This window comes from Eptatretus burgeri, chromosome 12, assembly GCF_056783735.1.
Source record: "Eptatretus burgeri isolate ZD-2024b chromosome 12, Ebu_testis_v1, whole genome shotgun sequence".
Taxonomy (NCBI): Eukaryota; Metazoa; Chordata; class Myxini; order Myxiniformes; family Myxinidae; genus Eptatretus; species Eptatretus burgeri.
The window spans coordinates 64,430,968-64,448,784 of record NC_140972.1 but is presented as its reverse complement, the minus strand read 5'-3'; the positions used below and the strand labels follow the sequence as shown (position 1 = coordinate 64,448,784).

Sequence of the window (17,817 nt, the reverse complement as noted above, 5' to 3'; positions counted from 1 at the left end):
TTACTCACTGCTTTAGGAGCTGCAGAACTATTTATAAAAGAAACACATACAGATTACAAAGGGAAACAATTTAAGAGATGATGGTGATGGGGGAGGAATGGTTGCGGGAGGGGGGGTTGGGGGCTGGCAGGATGGTCAAGAGTTAGGCAGGATGAGCCATCTAGCCTAGGTTTGAATCCTAACCCAGTTCTAAACTGTCATCCCGGTGCTTCACAGGCAGGGTGATTCATCAATGTGTTCAGAATTAATTTACATCAAATTCAGAATAAATTTATTTTCTTTTTCTCAGATGGACGTAAAACTGGTGTCCCATCTGCCGACATTAGTTGATGGACATTAAAGATCCCATTGTGTCCTTCATGAAGGGTAGGCAAGCTATCACCAGCACCCTGGCCAAACTCCAACTTCCTGCCCGAACTACTGCTGGGAAGACAATGGCGAACTACCCAGTATAACCCTTGTTCAGGAAGCTGTTTCAGCGGCATTGATGCTCTGAAGAGTATGGTACATCAGAGAGATTGTTGAATTTTTGCTCTGTGAAATGTTAATTGTTGCTCTTGGCTTTCCGGCTCGATGACAGAAGACGCCATTTTGCATTTTGCCGACTTCATCCCTACCCACTTTAGAATCCTGTGTGAGCACCACCAAGTTGCTAATTCCGTTAAAATACCGACTGCCTCTCATTTACTTTATTTTTATGATGATTATTATGAGTACAGCTAAAAGAATGACTGGTCTGAGCTGTTTGTCTTCAAGTAATATTGAATCAGATCCAACAAACCTTTGGCACAGTGCAAACAGGTGCTCCATCATTGAGGCACATAACAGTCTTGGATGCTGCCATCTTGTCTGTACCTGTTGGTGGTGAGGATGTTGAGGTCATGGAGAGATTCACTTCCCTTGGCAGTGATATTCATGTCTCTGCCGGCTGTGAGCCAGAGGTCAATAGACATCTGGGTCGGGCCTGGGGAATCATGGATTCACTATTCACTGAGTCATGGGGTGTGGCGCTGTCGGTACCTACGCAGGAGGATGAACGTCCGAGTTTATAAGTCCTTGTTGCTTCCAGTCTTGCTCTACCGATGTGAGACTTGGACTCTGACCAGGGATCTGAGACGGAGAATTAACTCCGGTACCAAGTCTCTTCGGAGAATCCTTGGCTATCACTGGTCAGACTTTGTATCCAATGAATGGTTGCTGAGAGAGACTTAAATGAGATTTGTTACCTGAATAGTCCGTGAGAATCAGCTGCGGCTGTATGGACATGTGGCTTATTTTCCTGATGCCGATCCTGTTCATCAGATTCTTTCAGCGAGGGAGCCTCATGAGTAGAGGAGGCCAATGGGCCGACCCCTTGCCTCATACTTGCAGCAGGTTGATCCGCATCTCAAGGAGATGAAGATGGGCCAGGCACCTACCTGGGGTTTAGCCAGACAGAGGCCCCTGGAGTACCGACGGAAAGTGGACGCTGCTCTGACATCGGTGAGGATGCTGTCCTTTTATGGAGTGCATTGAGTTGGCTGTTCCATCTTCGATACTGATGTAAAAAAAAAAAAACATAATATTTTCACATCACCACTGCAAACTTCACATTTACATTAACAATTGTCTTAATGGGACGAGTACAGCATTGATCAGGTTTCCATTTGGAATCCTATGAGGCTCTGTTGCTGGAGGTGAAATATAATAATAATATTAATAATAATGATAATTATTATGCTTATTCAATTGATTGATGATTATTATTGGTCGTTTCCAAAATGACCACTCCATCACCCTTCTTGCTACTTTTGAAGCTCTTTCAATATGAGCTCCACACGCAACAATGACTTGCGTCCTTGTATTTTCCAACAAATCAATCCCAGGAAAAAAAAGTTCCATACCCATTACTCCAAACACACCTCAAAGACTTTCCTGAATTGCTCATTGTCTGTGAATTTGGCTCATGGAAATGCTACATAAGATCAGTGGACAAAACAGTCAGGACCAGGTGACAATGGATGTCTGTGTAACGGAAACTCATAGATGAGCAGAATCGCATCGCAATACTAAGCACTCCAATACTAAACAGAATTTATATTCTTATGACAATTTGAGAATCACAAAATCTCTCAGAAAACCTCATGCTCATGTCTGCAGCGAAAAGTTGTTTTCCATACTTTTTGGTGGTGGAGATCTTTTGTGCTGCCGATGCATTGATTGGTGCTTGATTTCTTTATCTCCCTAGGGAATGTATGCTTTTATCTAGTGATGCCTGTTGTGAGTCACTCCACAAGATGTGCACAAAACTGGACTGGACTGTCCTTCGAAAGTTATTCCATATATTTTTGAAGGGATCTGATGAGATGCTTTTTAAAATCAAATTTCATAAGACCTGAGAAATGCAAAGATCTTTTTACGGGAGTATCATAGAGTGTCTACATCTCACAAATGATCACCAGCAGTTCGTGAGGGTTTGGTGCGACTTAGGTTTTGAAAAGCCAATAGAGCATCACTTTAGAAATCACGGTCATATTGATAGCGAGAGTAAAGTCGGTGGGAGGGGGTTGGTATGGAAGTCTTGATGGAGGGGGGTGGGGTAGGATGAGGCAGGGGGAGGAGGGACCCTGCGTTTCCTGGCAACATCGGGTACCTTTGCTGGTATATAATAAGTCCACACATTGTCTTATTACATATTATATTCCAGTGCCATAAGCTGGTCCTTCATTGCCCCTTCCTCAACAGTGACACTGATGATGTCTGATGAATAACTTTACTGTACCATAAATCTCTTTCCTTTAACTGATGGACATATTTCAATTCCGAGGCCCATTTTACTAGCATGTTACATGCTAGGCTGCTTTTGCTTCATACATTAATCATGTATTCATAAATTGTTCAGATGATGTCTTTTTGAGCTTTATGGCTCAACAACATTTCAAATATCTCTAATTCAAGTGCACTGGGCCTGAAATATAAAGAACAGCTGCAATTATTTAAGGACAAGTGAAAATGACTTTCATTATGCTGCTGTAAAATGCCTTTCAGCATCACAAGTTCTGAGTAATTATTTTCACTCCAATTTACAACGTTTAGGTTGTTGTCATATGAATCAGTACAAAAGAAGTGTACACTCCGTTTCAACCCAGCTGACTCATTGACAAGCGTCAGGGTGGGATAATTTGCCTACCCAACCTGGTCTGGACTCCATGTGATAATAGTTCACTTATTGGAGTTGACTATTATTCCCTTCCCTTTTCATGGGATGTCGTTCTGAATCACTATGGGTTCAACCCTCCTCTTATACTTTACACTTAAAACTTTTGTTTCAAACTCTCAAAATCTTCGATTGCTGAATCTTGGAAAATAGATTCCATTTTATGTCTTTTAATGTAACACATTGCATTTTGGGAAATTTCTCATATTTTCTTCTTCTTTTTTCTTATATTTGAATCATGTTCGCTTGACTAAATCTAAACATTGACTGACTTAGGCCATCCGTGCTGATGGTTGACTGATAGATGTGGAGAGATGTGATGTCAGTGATTTCTGCTAATTTGATGAGGGACCATCTATTTATTATTTAAACACCTTTTAATATTCTGCCATATTTGCTCATGTAATAAATAGAGGGGCATTTGTCCTGTGATCTAATAATTTACCCTGCTTAAAATAAAAAAAAATAAAAAAACATTTCTCAGGAGTAGAGCATATTATGAAGAATCTGAATATAGTCATATTTTAAACAAGAAAAAGAGCAGAGATAAGAACTCGTTTTGTGTGGTGTTTGTGTACTGGTGTGTTATGTAATAAGAGACATAACTAGAACTGCCACTTTATAACTGTTGACAGTGATGACTGGGTACCAAGATGCCCTGCTTTGATTGGACAATTGACCCTGACCCATGACGTTTATTATTATTCGATTTAATTCGGAATGGTATTAAAATAAATTAAATTCAATTCAATTGGAAGACCAAATAGGTACAGTCCTGCATTGGAATAATCAGAAGAAACCCAAACAAGCAAAAAGCAATTTGGAGTCATCATGAGGAACCTGCATCGGATTCGCATTTCAGCTGCTACTCCACTACCCTCAAACCCATCCATGCACAACCAAGTGAGCCTTATTCAAAAGATAAAAAAATCAAAAAGAACTCTGATGCAAAAAAAATCAATATTCCTAATAATATTTCAACCTGATCGGACGCTGACACACCATACGTCCGATCAAGTTTAAATTTAAAACATTTATTCCCCATTAACACTGGATCATAATTGTGAAGTTTCACGTCGATTGATTAAGTGGTTCAAGAGAAATGTATATATTTTTTTTTTTTTAAAGATTTTTGCTCAATCCAATATGACTGCCAGACTATATGACATCAAATATTCGTGAACACCCTGGTATCCCCAGGGCTTGGTGAACATTTGTGTGAAGTTTCCCCTCGATCTGTCTAGCCATTCTGGAGAAGGTTTTTTTTTTTATTGGTTTTAGGGTAAATCCAAAATGGCTGCCAAACAATGTGACCTATGATGTCATGTGTGAACCTTTTGTTCCTTTGTTTGATAGGTGGTCATACGTGTAAAGTTTCACCTCGATCTGTTCAGCCATTTCAGAGATGACATTTGAAGGTTTGCTTAAAAAAAACAAAAAACAATATGGCTGCTGAATCACGTGACCGATGGTGTCATCAATTTTCTTTTTTCTGTGGACCATTTTATCCCTAGATGACCCTCAAAAATTTTAATACTGATCAGATGTAGCATTCTACAAATGCAATTATGACGTCATGGAAAAAAATCATGATGTTTGCCAAGTTTCAATTTTTTCCTTGGTGCGGTTTCAGAGATACAGATGTCCAAATTTTTCCCATTTTTCCAACATGCCTGCTACACCATATGACCTGTGACATCATAATTATCACTAAAACATTCTACATGAGTAGTCACTCCTATGGTGAAAATTTCGTCTCAATCCGACAAGCGGTTGTGGAGAAAAACATTAAAGTTTTGTGCGGACAAACAAACAAACAAACAGACAGACAGATAAATGGACCCAAATGCAATACCATCTCCTCCGACGAGGATAATTAATGGATCTTAACCATAAAATCGAAATGATTAAGTAACCCTGGAGCGATTCTCAGGCAAAGATGGAATCAATGAAATTTGTTCATGGCCATGATTTTGTCACATGGGAACCTTAACTACACGAACATAACTATACTCCACTGATGTGCCATGTGAATGAATGATGCATGGGGAGTGAGTTCTTCATCGGTCATGAGAAAGTGTGACAAAATATTTTTTCTTGTGTCAGAATAGTTGGGGAGAGAGGAAGAAAAATATTTCTGGGCCTTATAAATAATCCAAAGAGTAATTAAAAATGTAGTCTTGTCAAGTTTTCTGTGGATTGTAATTCAGCCAACCAATGGCATTACATATTTGTATGAAGTATAAAAGAACCTTCCTTGAATAATTTTCAACAATTATTTAAATCTTTCACAAAACCGGTACATCTGTTGATACAATGAAAGTGTCTCTCTGTTTATATTCTCTCTTCTCAAGATTAAAGATAGGCTTACCACATAGTCTCAAACCCAATCCCTGCATTTTCTCATTCCAGGTAGATAAACCTAGCAAATCATCTCATCTTGCGGGATCACTCCTGGACAAAGGTACAGATTTTGGAATCGTTTGATCTTGATATCAACCACAATTTATGTTCAACCAGAAGAGGACATATTAAACATGGCCTTCAAAAGCAGATACCACAAAGGAATGCTCCACTTCATGAAGTTTTTTTTTTCATTTTTTAAATCACATGTTTTGGCTTTGCATATAGAAAACAAGACATTTGTATGCACCGTCACGTTACTGGCTCCATGCTAGGCCAGATCCCTTGTGACTCACAGAGCTTCTCTTATGTGGTTTAGTTATTTTAGCCTTTAGAAATCATTACCGAGCCAGGAAAGTCCTCATCACCCGAGCGTCCAGTGAAATTGAAAGCACAAGGGTAAGGAAATTATAAAAGCAATAGTTTATAAAAGATGGCAAAGAAGCAAGGAAGAACATCAACAAGTAAGAATTAAAAAAATCTTATAAAATGGCATCATCATAATGATGAAACAAAGGTCTTATGAGAGACTTGTACTTAAGAGAGACTCGGACAGCAACATCTTATACAGCGTATTGGTAAAGTTCTGAAATAGGATATTGGACTCCACATATTTAAACATTGAACTGAAAAATAGAGGTGCTGGAAAAACAAACATTTGTGCTTACCTTGTTAGTTGTTAGCTGTGCCTTGTTAACCTGGAAGAAGTGTATTTATTGAAGTGAACTTGAAGAGTTCGATTCCTTCACGAGATATCTCCATTGTGTTATGCCTGGTGTTGGCTTAATGGTTCGGGTTGTGGGCTTTGGATCCTCGGGTCCTGAGTTCAAATCCCGCTCAGCTGTTGAATTAATACCAGGTGGGGTTAACTCGACCTGTCATCCTTCTGAGGTCGGCAAAATGAGTGCCAGCTTGCTGGTATCCTGTGTCGGAGTGGCGACCCGTCCAGGATTGCGCCCAACAGCCAAGGAGACCACCAACACCAAGGAGACCGCTTAAGCAGCACCAACACTCTGCACAGAGTATGGTCCCGATCTCCTCCTCCATTGTGTTCTCAGATACTGTGAATGTCGGATATACCTGGTTTTGAAACGAACCAATTTCACTGTATGAAGCTACATGGTGTGCGCAGTGTTTTTAAGAAAAATATTTTTCTCACACACATCGATTTTACCATAGAACACAAGCTAAGCTTCAGCCAACTCGCAAAACGTGAAATTGGCGTTTATCGTGTTTTGGAATCAAGCTCTTCGCTTGCTTTCGCAACCTCGAAATGTATTCAACATGCACTAAAAATAGGGTCAACAGAGTTCTGAAATTCAAACCACAGGACATAAACATGAGCACTAGACTGAACCCGAGACAGGTTGGTTGGTAGCTGGTAAAAGATGTTTGTAAATGCAGTGTGTGTTGGACATGAATCCTGAAACAGAACGCAGGTGGTGTATAGGACGTGGATGTTCTTACCATAATCTGACTTACAATAACAATGTCTATATTATAGGTGCTTAAAATAATGAATATGTCGAGGCCTGCCAGCGACAATAATGTGAGTGGTACCTGGAAAACTCATGATTAACTTGTACTTATTACTTTTCAACTTGTGATACGCCACATCTCGTTTGTTGATGTGGTACGGTAAAGTTAGGGAGCACAGCAGCCAAATAGACAACCATCAAAATGAAGTTGATTTAACTCGGCGAAAGAAAAGTCAAAATGAACCAGAAAGGTCATTCTTGCTCCCTACAGACAGGTTGATCATCTCCATCTTGAATTGCTGATCTTGGTTCTTCACTCACCTAATATCTCGAGCTTAGATGTTCTCTTTAAGTTTCCTATTAAGAATGTTGATGAGATATTGTAATAGGTTCACAAGCTTAAACAGAGCTAATAGTAAATTATTTAGCACAGCAAAGCCATCAATATGTCTGGTGTTGGCTTAATGGTTCAGGTGGTGGACTTGGGATCATAGGATCCTGAGTTCAAATCCTTATTGGCTCTTGAATTAATACCAGGTGTGAGGGGGTGGGGGGGTGACTACCTGTCATCCTTACAAGGTCAGCAAAATGAGTGCCAACTTGCTGGTATCCTGTGTTGGAGTGGTGACCCATCCAGGAGTGTGCCCAATATCCAAGGGGATGTTTAAACAGCATCAATGCTCTGCACAGAGTATGGTCCCAAATCCCAATGAATGGATGAATGGAAGACCATCAATGAACCAAATTTTTAAGATAACTCTCGTGCTTGTCAGTTGGGAGATTTTTATTTTTTTTAAACACAAGAATTGTTTGATTTTTATCGAGCTCGAACTGCCTCGTGGGGAGCAAACTTCCTATTTCCATGAAAATGCTTGTATTTACACTCGAGGCCAGTTGGCGTTTCCACTTTCAAGAAGGTCAAAACTCATGGTGGAGCTTTTAATGAATTCCTTACTTTGTTCCACCATCTTTTTCTCCTGTGATGTGAATTTTTTAGAGCGGTATCTAGACTCATGGGAGAGCTGTTTTGCAGGGTGGAAGGTCGACAAACAAATAGGCTGAAAGGAGCAGATGGACAAGGGATGGACGCTCTTCAGCCGAGATAGATCATGGATGAGCAATGGAGATGCAAAGAAATGAGAGAGGCAGGGGAAATTCTGTGAAGGGGGAAGGGGGGAGGTGATGTGGGAGGAGACGCACACGTTTTGAGGATCATGGCACGAATGTCATCAAGGCCATTCGTTGAGAAGGTGTCGAGGTTGGCCAGACGATGTTTCCATCTTTGCGGCAAAGTATCTCACTTGCATGGAATGGCAGGTAAAGGGAAATGCTTGTCTATGACCATTTCCTTCCTGCGATACGTGCACACGTGTACATAGAATAGCAAGCAGTCTCATGAATGTGAATATAAAACTTATAAATGGATATGGAGGAAGCCTCAACCGAGCAATACCAGGATCATTAATGAATCTGAGAACTGAAGAGATAATGAGTTAAGCTTAATTTGGTTAAGAATGAAAGCTTCATAGAAGAAATAGCCATTGTAATCGTTGATTTGGGACCCCCCCCCCCATAGCCCCCCCGTCCGCTACACACACACCAGAGCTCTGCATGTTAAAATGTAAAAGAAAAAAACATTATCTAAATGTTGTCTCGACAAGCCTTTAACACTGATATACTGCACCACTGCATGTGTTGAGCTGATTACACAAAAAAACATTGCATTGAAACTCGAAAGTGGGGAATGGTGTTCATCACACCAAAAAGGGTTAAAGCAATATGACCCAGAGAACCTCAGTAACCTTGCTGTGAAAATACTTCAACTGTGAGAATTCATTAAAAGAGAAGCAGCCAATAGAACCTGAATAACTCAAGACTGTAATTACGTTGCCTATATGAGGTGAAGTTGACCCTGTTATGACCTTACCATCTCTGCCTGAAAAAAAGGAGAATTAAAAAGTCCATAATCGTGAAGCTGCTGCAATCATGCATATCCGCTTTCCTCATTTTCTCCATGTACCGATGTATTACACGGCGCGGTGTGTCCATGCAGTATCTGCAATCAAAACATGCTAATACAAAAGACATTGCAGGAGTGTATTTTTAAGAAGCATCGAGAAAATATTTCAAACAATTTGTTTAAAATGGTTTGTGATGAAACGTAATGATGATGTGAGAACTTATTTGGGGGGGAAAAAAGGGCCAAACATAACTTTTTATCCCCAAACATAATCAAAGTGTTTGTTTGATATTCATCTGGTATACGCTCGACAAGGCGGGATCTTAAAACTCGTTTCTTCGTTGGACAAATATCTACAGACATCATAACGTTGCTGCTGGCTATCTTTGAAAAATGTTTAACAAATATGGACACTTGGCGAACTTTTTCCTCCAATTACTGTGACTGTTATAGCTTAGAAAATTTGAGAATGATTATTAAGATGATCGTTCATTAATATGTTTGATCTACGAACAATTTCAATGCATTGTTTTTTCCAGTCAGCATTATGTGAAACCTTTAATCATGAAAAGGTATCAAAAATATATGTTCAGTTTTAACTGATATAATAAAATTGCTCATTCCAAGGTTTGAACAAGAAGAACATGAATTCATTGATTCGCTCCAAGCAAATACAGACGGGCCCACACGCACGCGCACACACACACACACACACACACACACACACACACACACACACACACACACACACACACACACACACACACACACACACACACACACACACACACACACACACACACACACACACACACACACACACACACACACACGAAAAGAAACCCAGAGTTCTTTATTGGACCCTGGCAGCCGAGGAGAGAGACAAGCTGGGGGTCAGAGTTCGGATGGTTACCTGGCCGTCGGAGAAAGGGGGTATTCCGTGCTGCAGCACCTGACAATGGTCGCTGGTTTGGTCCCCAGTCGCACGTGTGGGACTCGAGGTTCGCGGTGGAGCTCGGTTGGTGAATGGCTGGGGTCCACGGAGGGGGGTCGGGGTCGCTCTTTCTTTCCTTGTAGAGGGCCAGCAGAGACACGTTCGCCGCCTCGACGACCTTCTGCTCAACCCTCGTGACAGCCCTCGTAACAACCACTGTTACCACCCCTTCGTAACAGCCTTCGTTAACAGCAAAAGCCCTTTCATGCCAGCAAAAACCCACCAAACTCTGCGAGTGCTCGGGAATTTATTGACCTCCCTCAGCGGGGAGGGGCTTTGGTGAACACACCTTGTTGTCGGCCTTAAATTGGACAGGGTGCCACGGCATACCTTTCCGGGGCGGGGTTTCAGCCTTGTTTGGAGAAAGCCGACCCTCCTCTCCACGCGTGTTCGAGAAAGGTCGTGGTGGTGAAACTACCTCAAACATCCTCGGGAATCCATCTCAGGCAAAAGTGCGATGTGGCCCGTGAACCGAGGGCTGCAAGCGCGATGGTACCGTGGATAGCAATGGGCCGAGGGGTCATGCAGATGGGATGGTTGTTCGATGGCTTGTTATATGTAATAACCTAACCAAAAGAAATCGCAACGCATGCCTTTGATTCTCCCACTAGACAAAAGGAAAGGGATCTGGCGACACACATACTTAACTACATAACTGACTTTTGGGACATCTGTATATTGAATGCAAATGGTTTCCAGGTCCGTAACAATATGTTATGCTTCATGACGGAACACACACAAAAAAATGTCAGAACAGCTGTACACACAATGACACAACAGAGTTTGTAAAGTAATCCGCTGGCACATCTGCAAGAACTTCATATCCCAGTTCCAGAGAATTTGTGGGAACATGAACCAAAAGCAATCACTGAAAACATGGAAGTACTGCTCACATATGACCTAATGATTCCATCGAGCGTGAACATCGAAAAGATCCCATCGAGCGTGAATTTCGAAAACAAAGCGTTGTGACCAGATATCATCTGAAACCCCAGAAACCCCGGTTCATGTGATGATAACGAACCACCTTAGAAACGGCCGTGAGGATAAAGGAAAACGTGATCGCTCGTCCGTTGCTGAGGTTAAAAGTTAAAACCTCCTGCACCAGAACGTCTGTTCCTCCATCCTCACCACACCAAGTTAGTGTGTTACCCAAGCATTCATTCTTGACGTCATTTGTTCAAGTTGTACCCAACTCCATGAAGACATAAGTTAAATTTGTTTTTTTCACATTTTACAGGTAATGGTTGGTTTCCCACTAAGCCTATTAAATCATCGGGCGAGAGCAAACACGGCTTGTTCCAAGTTCCGTACGGACAAAGTACCCAAAAAGGAGAACCACAAAGCCTTATCTTTTAAATATAATTCTTTAAATATGGAATTCAAGTGAAAAAAAATAACAAAATGCAATTCGGAGATGCATCAATCCAAAGAGAACACAAAATGTCGGCAAACGCTTTTCACAGCTCAAACCAACATGAAGGAACTCTGAACATGAGATCGATGGAGGATTTTTATTTTTATTTTTATGTATGAAAGTCGAAGTGATGGGTAGATAATGAAAACATCGCACAAAAAGGGGAATATTTCCGAATTGGACAAATTAACACTTTTTTTAGGAATTGGAACTGCTTGTAAGTTCGATTCTGGAGCTTACATTTTATTATTCCTCTTAGTTTGAGAGGTTCTTGAGGTTATCACACGTGCGAAAATGAAACAAAGCCACGGACGATGCCATCTCCGGGTGTTTATAAGCATTGCAAAATGTACCCAGCCATTTATAGCTATTACGATCAGGCATTCAATGATATGAGTGAAGAAAGTGAAAAAAAAACTTTCTCGTTAAGAAATCGTTCCAGCCTGTTCCAAGTCAAGGCATGGTTAAGAAAGTTAAAAAAAACGTGGCGGCTTCAGACCTCAGCGAGGTTACCGAGGATACGCCTTAAGATCCCATGGAGAGCGGTGACTGAGGATGTGCCTGATAAAGGACATAATTAAATAATTATCTTCAAAAGGGATGCTTTAATTAACCCAAACACTCAATTTTCACTCTTGCACTCCCTTGGAGTTTTTGTAGTCTGCATCCAAAAATTGAGGCTGCCAGGTTTTATGGTTTTGGAGTTATGGAGGAGACACACTGACTCACACACACACACACACACACACACACACACACACACACACACACACACACACACACACACACACACACACACACACACACACACACACACACACACACACACACACACACACACACACACACTGCTGCCAAAGCAGTCTCCTTAGCTGTCGGGCACAATCCTGGACGGTTCGAAGATCCGGATCCGAATCCGACTACTAGAATTTTAAAAGTGATTCTTTACCATTGAGAGATAGGGCCAAAAATGATATACAACACGACATGTCAAAAGGTTGTAGACAGATTTGGACGAAACTTGGTGGACATGTTGTATGTGTGACACGGAAGAATTGATCCAATTTTGGTGAAGATCCGAATCCGGACCTGGATCTGATAATGTTTTTTTAAGTGATTCTTCACCATTGAGAGATCGGGCCAAAAATGAAACTTAGCCTGATATTCCAAAAATGTATTGATTGGACCTGATATGTTCTCGTGGATCGGGCATAACGTGGAGGAGGTATGCGCTCCACCGAGTGTCCTTCTAGTTAGAATAGATTGTCTCCTCTGTCTGTCTGTCTGTCTGTCTGTCTCTCTCTCTCTCTCTCTCTCTCTCTCTCTGTTTCTGCCAACGATTTTGCTGACCCCGACAAAGTTCCAGTTTTTAAATGGGGTATTTAACTTTATTCGTGGATGAAGATGGTCCTGCAAACCAAAAGCACTGGATTTTACTGTACTTGTACCAATTGTTTGTGGACTTATTGAGGAAGGCGTGTGATATGAAGGGAGGAAAGGTCGTTAGTTTGCACACATAAGGTGGGGAAGAAAAGCACACAATGGAGTGTGGTAAGGTGATGGGGTGGGGAAGAATCTGCAGACATGTAAGGGAGGAGTTGAGGAGGAGGAGGAGGAGCAGGAGGAGGAGGAGGAGGAAGGCAATTGTAATGAAGCAATTAATTTCATTGTGCAAGAATTGCATCCTTATATTTCCCTGGAAAATTAATTATGCATACCTCTCGTGCGCTGAACAAAGTTGTCAATCAAAATCAACCCCACAATGCTGTATTTCCACAATGATAGACATGGCCTCTTCAAAGGGGATAATCCTCTAATCCATCAAACTCCTAATACATGACACAAGTCACAAAGTGTTTGACAGTGGATTTACGTATCTTCTTTGACGAACAATGGCAAAGCATCTTCGCAATCTAACGTCTGCAATAAATGCAAGGAAACTCCCCCATTTCACCCTTCTGCCCGAGTTTATAGCAAAGGCAGAAATTTAAAGTTTTACCTTCGTGCTTGCACACAATGACCTACTCTTTTTGAAAAGCACTGTGGAATCCTTAACGTCATGTAAATACTAGCAGACATGACAGCGGGCTTAATTCCTCCAAAATGTGTTCTGTTCGATGTTTCGATACTGTACCTACCTGCGAAGAATCGCGTTGACAGAACTCAAACCAGACAACTCAAATGTGAGTATGCGACTGTAGCTCTGAGCTACCCTGCCGGTCTGCCATAAACACACCATTGGCTAAATCATCACATTTTCCATGGCCACAGATTGGTTGTGACACTTGATCAAATTTCTGACTGTAATCCTCAATAATGGATTATAGTACAAGAGTTCACGCTGTCATAATGTATTTTTTACCACCTTCCTCCAAGAAGTGTTTGTCCTCCGATACGGCAGCATCTCACATCAGATTATATGTGTGGTTCATATCGATGTGAGCTCTTAGCTCCTCGAGGTGATACTCTTTCACATTGGGGGTGACCACCATTTGTCATGCAGTTTTAAAACCCAGCAACAGACCCTGACCTCAATAAAACATCAGGAAATCATTAATAACGTGTAATATGGCAAGAATTACATGAACCTAGATACCTGTTAAAAAAAACAAATCTCGTTTAGCCTCATGTGCTGATTGTGTCTCCAATTCAATTGCAAAGCCTTTTGATCATTTCTGTGATCATCCCTTGGAAGGGGGCCAATACATAAAGATCCTTGCTTCTGTTAAAAGTCTTAACTTGCTCCTGAGTTAATCACGTGGAAAGTTGGCATCTGAAGAGAGACACAGGTTTAGCATTCTGTACCTACTATAAATGGATGAGGTGTGTGTGTGTGTGTGTGTGTGTGTGTGTGTGTGTGTGTGTGTGTGTGTGTGTGTGTGTGTGTGAGGCATGTTTATTGTGGAGTTCTACTGAAGCGTTCTCATGTGGAATCTGACACACCAAAATGATCACCACGATCTCCTGAGTTGATGAGACTAAGTTACTACAAATAACATGAAATAAGTCCCATGTTTTAAATGCATGTCATGTTAAGGTGTATGGAGCAGCTTAATAGGTCCTTCCAGGACAATGCATTCCAATTACAAAATAAAGAACAAAATGAATGACAACATTGAAAACGAGAAGGGCACTCGGTCAAGCGCATACCTCCACAATGTAATGCCTGATCCACGATAACATATCGGGCCCAATACATTTTTGAAATATCATGCTGGACATCATTTTTTGGCCCTGTCTTTCAAGAGTGAAGAATCACTTCAAAAATTAAATAATTCTCGTATCCAGATTCAGATCCGAATCTTCATCAAAATCGAAACAATTCATCGCGGTCGCACACCCAACCTCTCCACCAAGTTCCATCCGAATCCGTCCACAACTTTTTGAGATATCGTGCTCTATGTTAGTTTAGCCCTATCTCTCAATGGTGAAGAATCATTTCAAAAATTCTAGTAGCTGGATATGGATCCAGATCTTCACATCTCATCAGTTTGTCCTTGTCACACATCCAACCTGCCCACCAAATTTCATCCTGATCTGTCCACAACTTTTTGAGATATCCTGCACACAGGCAACCCCACAAACAAACAAACAAACAAGAAGAAGACGTCGTACAGAGCACGATACTTGCAAAATCCACCCGCCTGTCTCAAGGTTGCCATGGATACATCAAATTTGTCCATTTCATTGAGACTCAATTAAAATTGACAATCTTAATTAAAGCTCAAGTAAATCGGATGAAAATGTATTATTTTTCAGAAAGAAATTTGATTTTGGAAGTTTGACCTTGAGCTGACCTTTGACCTTTTGACCTCAAAATAGTTGGTTTCCAAATTTTGCGATGCACGACGCAATTGCTGTTTGATATTCAGGTTAAATGAAAATTGACGATTTTTTTCAGATGAAATTTGATAATTTTAGAAGTTTGACCTTGAGTTGACCTTTGACCTGTTAACCTCAAAAATAGTTTCTTTCCCAATTCAATGCTGCAATATGCAAATCCGCTTCAACTTTCAAGTCTATCAGATACAAAATGACGATTTTAGAAATTTGACCTCAAGATGACCTTTGACCTTTGATTTCAAAATCAATCGGCTTCTCAGTTGAGAGTACCTCCACAACTTGGGAAAGTTTCATGACGATCGGTTTAGAATTGTGACCTGTAGGTGATTGACAGACAAACAGACAGAATAACAAGCCGGTAAGCGACATGGGTGGTCGCCTACCTACATAATTGCATACTAGTCATACAGTTTTTGACGGATCGGGCTGAATATTTTTGACAAAGATGTTGATTATAGTGCACATAAAAGCCTGGAAGCCGATTTTTGATTATCGAAAAAATAAATTTTTGGGGATTTTTCAAAAATTTCGAAGTCCCGTTGATAGGCAACGGTGGTGTCCACAGCAACGCTGCTCAAAAGCATAGAACTAGATCCTGGTATGAACCTACCTGTCAAGTTTCATCAAAATCGCTTGACTCCTCTGGCCTCCAGAGCTGTCCATTACAAACAAACACGCGAACATACATACAGACAGACGGAAAAAGTGAAAATAAGGGTACTCCAGCAACCACCCAACAAGCCGGTCGGCGACATGGGTGGTCGCTATATAATTGCATACTAGTCATACAGTTTTTGACGGATCGGGCTGAAAATTTTTGACAAAGAGGTTGATTATAGTGCGCATAAAAGCACGGAAGCCGATTTTTGATTTTCGAAAGAAAAATATAAAAATATTTTTCGGATTTTTTCAAAAATTTCAAAGTCCCATTGCTAGACAACGGTGGCATCCATAGCAACGGTGCTGCAAAGCGTACAACTGGATCCTGGTATGAACCTACCAGTAGAGTTTCATCAAAATCGGTTGACTCCTCTGGCCTCCAGGGCTGTCCATTACATACAAACAGACGGAAAACCTGAGAATAACGGTAGTCTAGTGACCACCCAACAAAATCGACTAACCAATGCACTTGAAAAATCTTCCATTTTGCAAGCAACAAACAACAAATAGACAGAGAGGTAAAAAAAATAACCTCCTTCACCTTCGGTGGTGGAGGTAAAAAGCATATATTAATTAATACTAATAATATTAACAACAATAATAATAGTCGTGTAATTTGGAAATTCAAACAATGAATGTATAATCTTCTCCCCTCCCTGGCCTAAGTATATTTCTTACCTCGAATGTGAGCTGCCTTGACACATATGGAAGGTTATTCTTTTACAAAGGACCCTTACAATATCTTGGACATTCTATCATCTAAAACCTCGGATAACATTTTTAATTTTAAAAAATACAAAGGTCGAGAAAGAGCTGAACAACAGAATTGAAGGTCAAGGGAAACAGGTGGACAAACCCCAAACACACATCAGCAAATGTGTGGATGGGTATCATCACACTTAGGTATGCTCCAGCATTTTGATAAGGAAGTTTTGAAAAGTGGAATGTGTAACCTCAGATGTAGAACCTGTAAATCCAAGTCAACAAAATTGAAATAAGACGAAAGCAAGAGTAACTATCACACGTGTGTTGTGTGGGTGTGAAGAGGATAAGGGTGAACCTATTGAGTCAGATCAGGTTCCTGGAATGGTCACAAACAGCATATTTCCAGTTATACAGGGGGAAATAATTAATTTCTGAAATGTTCGGAGTGGAGGGAATGTGCCTTTTATTTGGAAACAGAAGCCTTCAGTTGCCGAGGGATAAAATCCGCATCGTCTATTGAAGGTGAACAATAATCGTCAAACCCTCAGTATGTTGCAGTGAGCACAGTCTTGCATCAGCTTGAACAAGTTAGGTTTCTTATATCATTACAAAAGGTGCACATCACTTGCACCAGTATTTTAATCACAAGATTCATTCAGTTTATAAAATGAATGCAGAGCTGATACTGTCAAAGCACTTTGCATCCTATATATATATATATATATATATATATATATATATATATATATATATATATATATATATATATATATATATATATATATATATATGAAGATGCAATGCTCTGCAAACTCACTTCACTGTGTTGTCTGAGAGGATGGCATAGAGGTAGCAGGGTTGTAGTCTGGGTTTAATCATCGACCCAATTCCATACTGTTTGACTGGTGTTTCGCAGGCAGGGTACTGAGTCAATGGGTGAGCCATCCTTGAAATGGGTGTGAAGCTCGGACCCTCCTGCTATGATTGGTTGCTGCTGGTGGACCTTAAATATCCCATGGTGTCTCTCAGATCGAGAAGGAGATTGTCACTGGCACCTGGGCCAAATTCAAATTTCCTGCTTTTACGTGCAGGGGCACTGCATCAGCAGAACAGCTGCACATCAATAATGATGCACCAAGCAGGCCAAATTCAATATTGGAT

At 40.8% G+C, this 17,817-nt stretch overlaps 1 protein-coding gene across 14 annotated transcripts in view; it reads right to left on the bottom strand.

Moving 5' to 3' along the window:
- Window positions 1–17,817, bottom strand: part of LOC147015767 (uncharacterized) — a 239,677-nt gene that overhangs the window by 211,604 nt on the left and 10,256 nt on the right. The window contains exon 3 of one of the 14 annotated variants that reach the window (XR_015049838.1): window positions 6,268–9,133. The exons of the other annotated variants lie outside the window; for them this stretch is intronic. The gene's annotated coding sequence lies outside the window, so the exon portion shown is untranslated. The remainder of the gene's footprint in view (window positions 1–6,267; window positions 9,134–17,817) is intronic. 14 annotated transcript variants of the gene reach the window in all.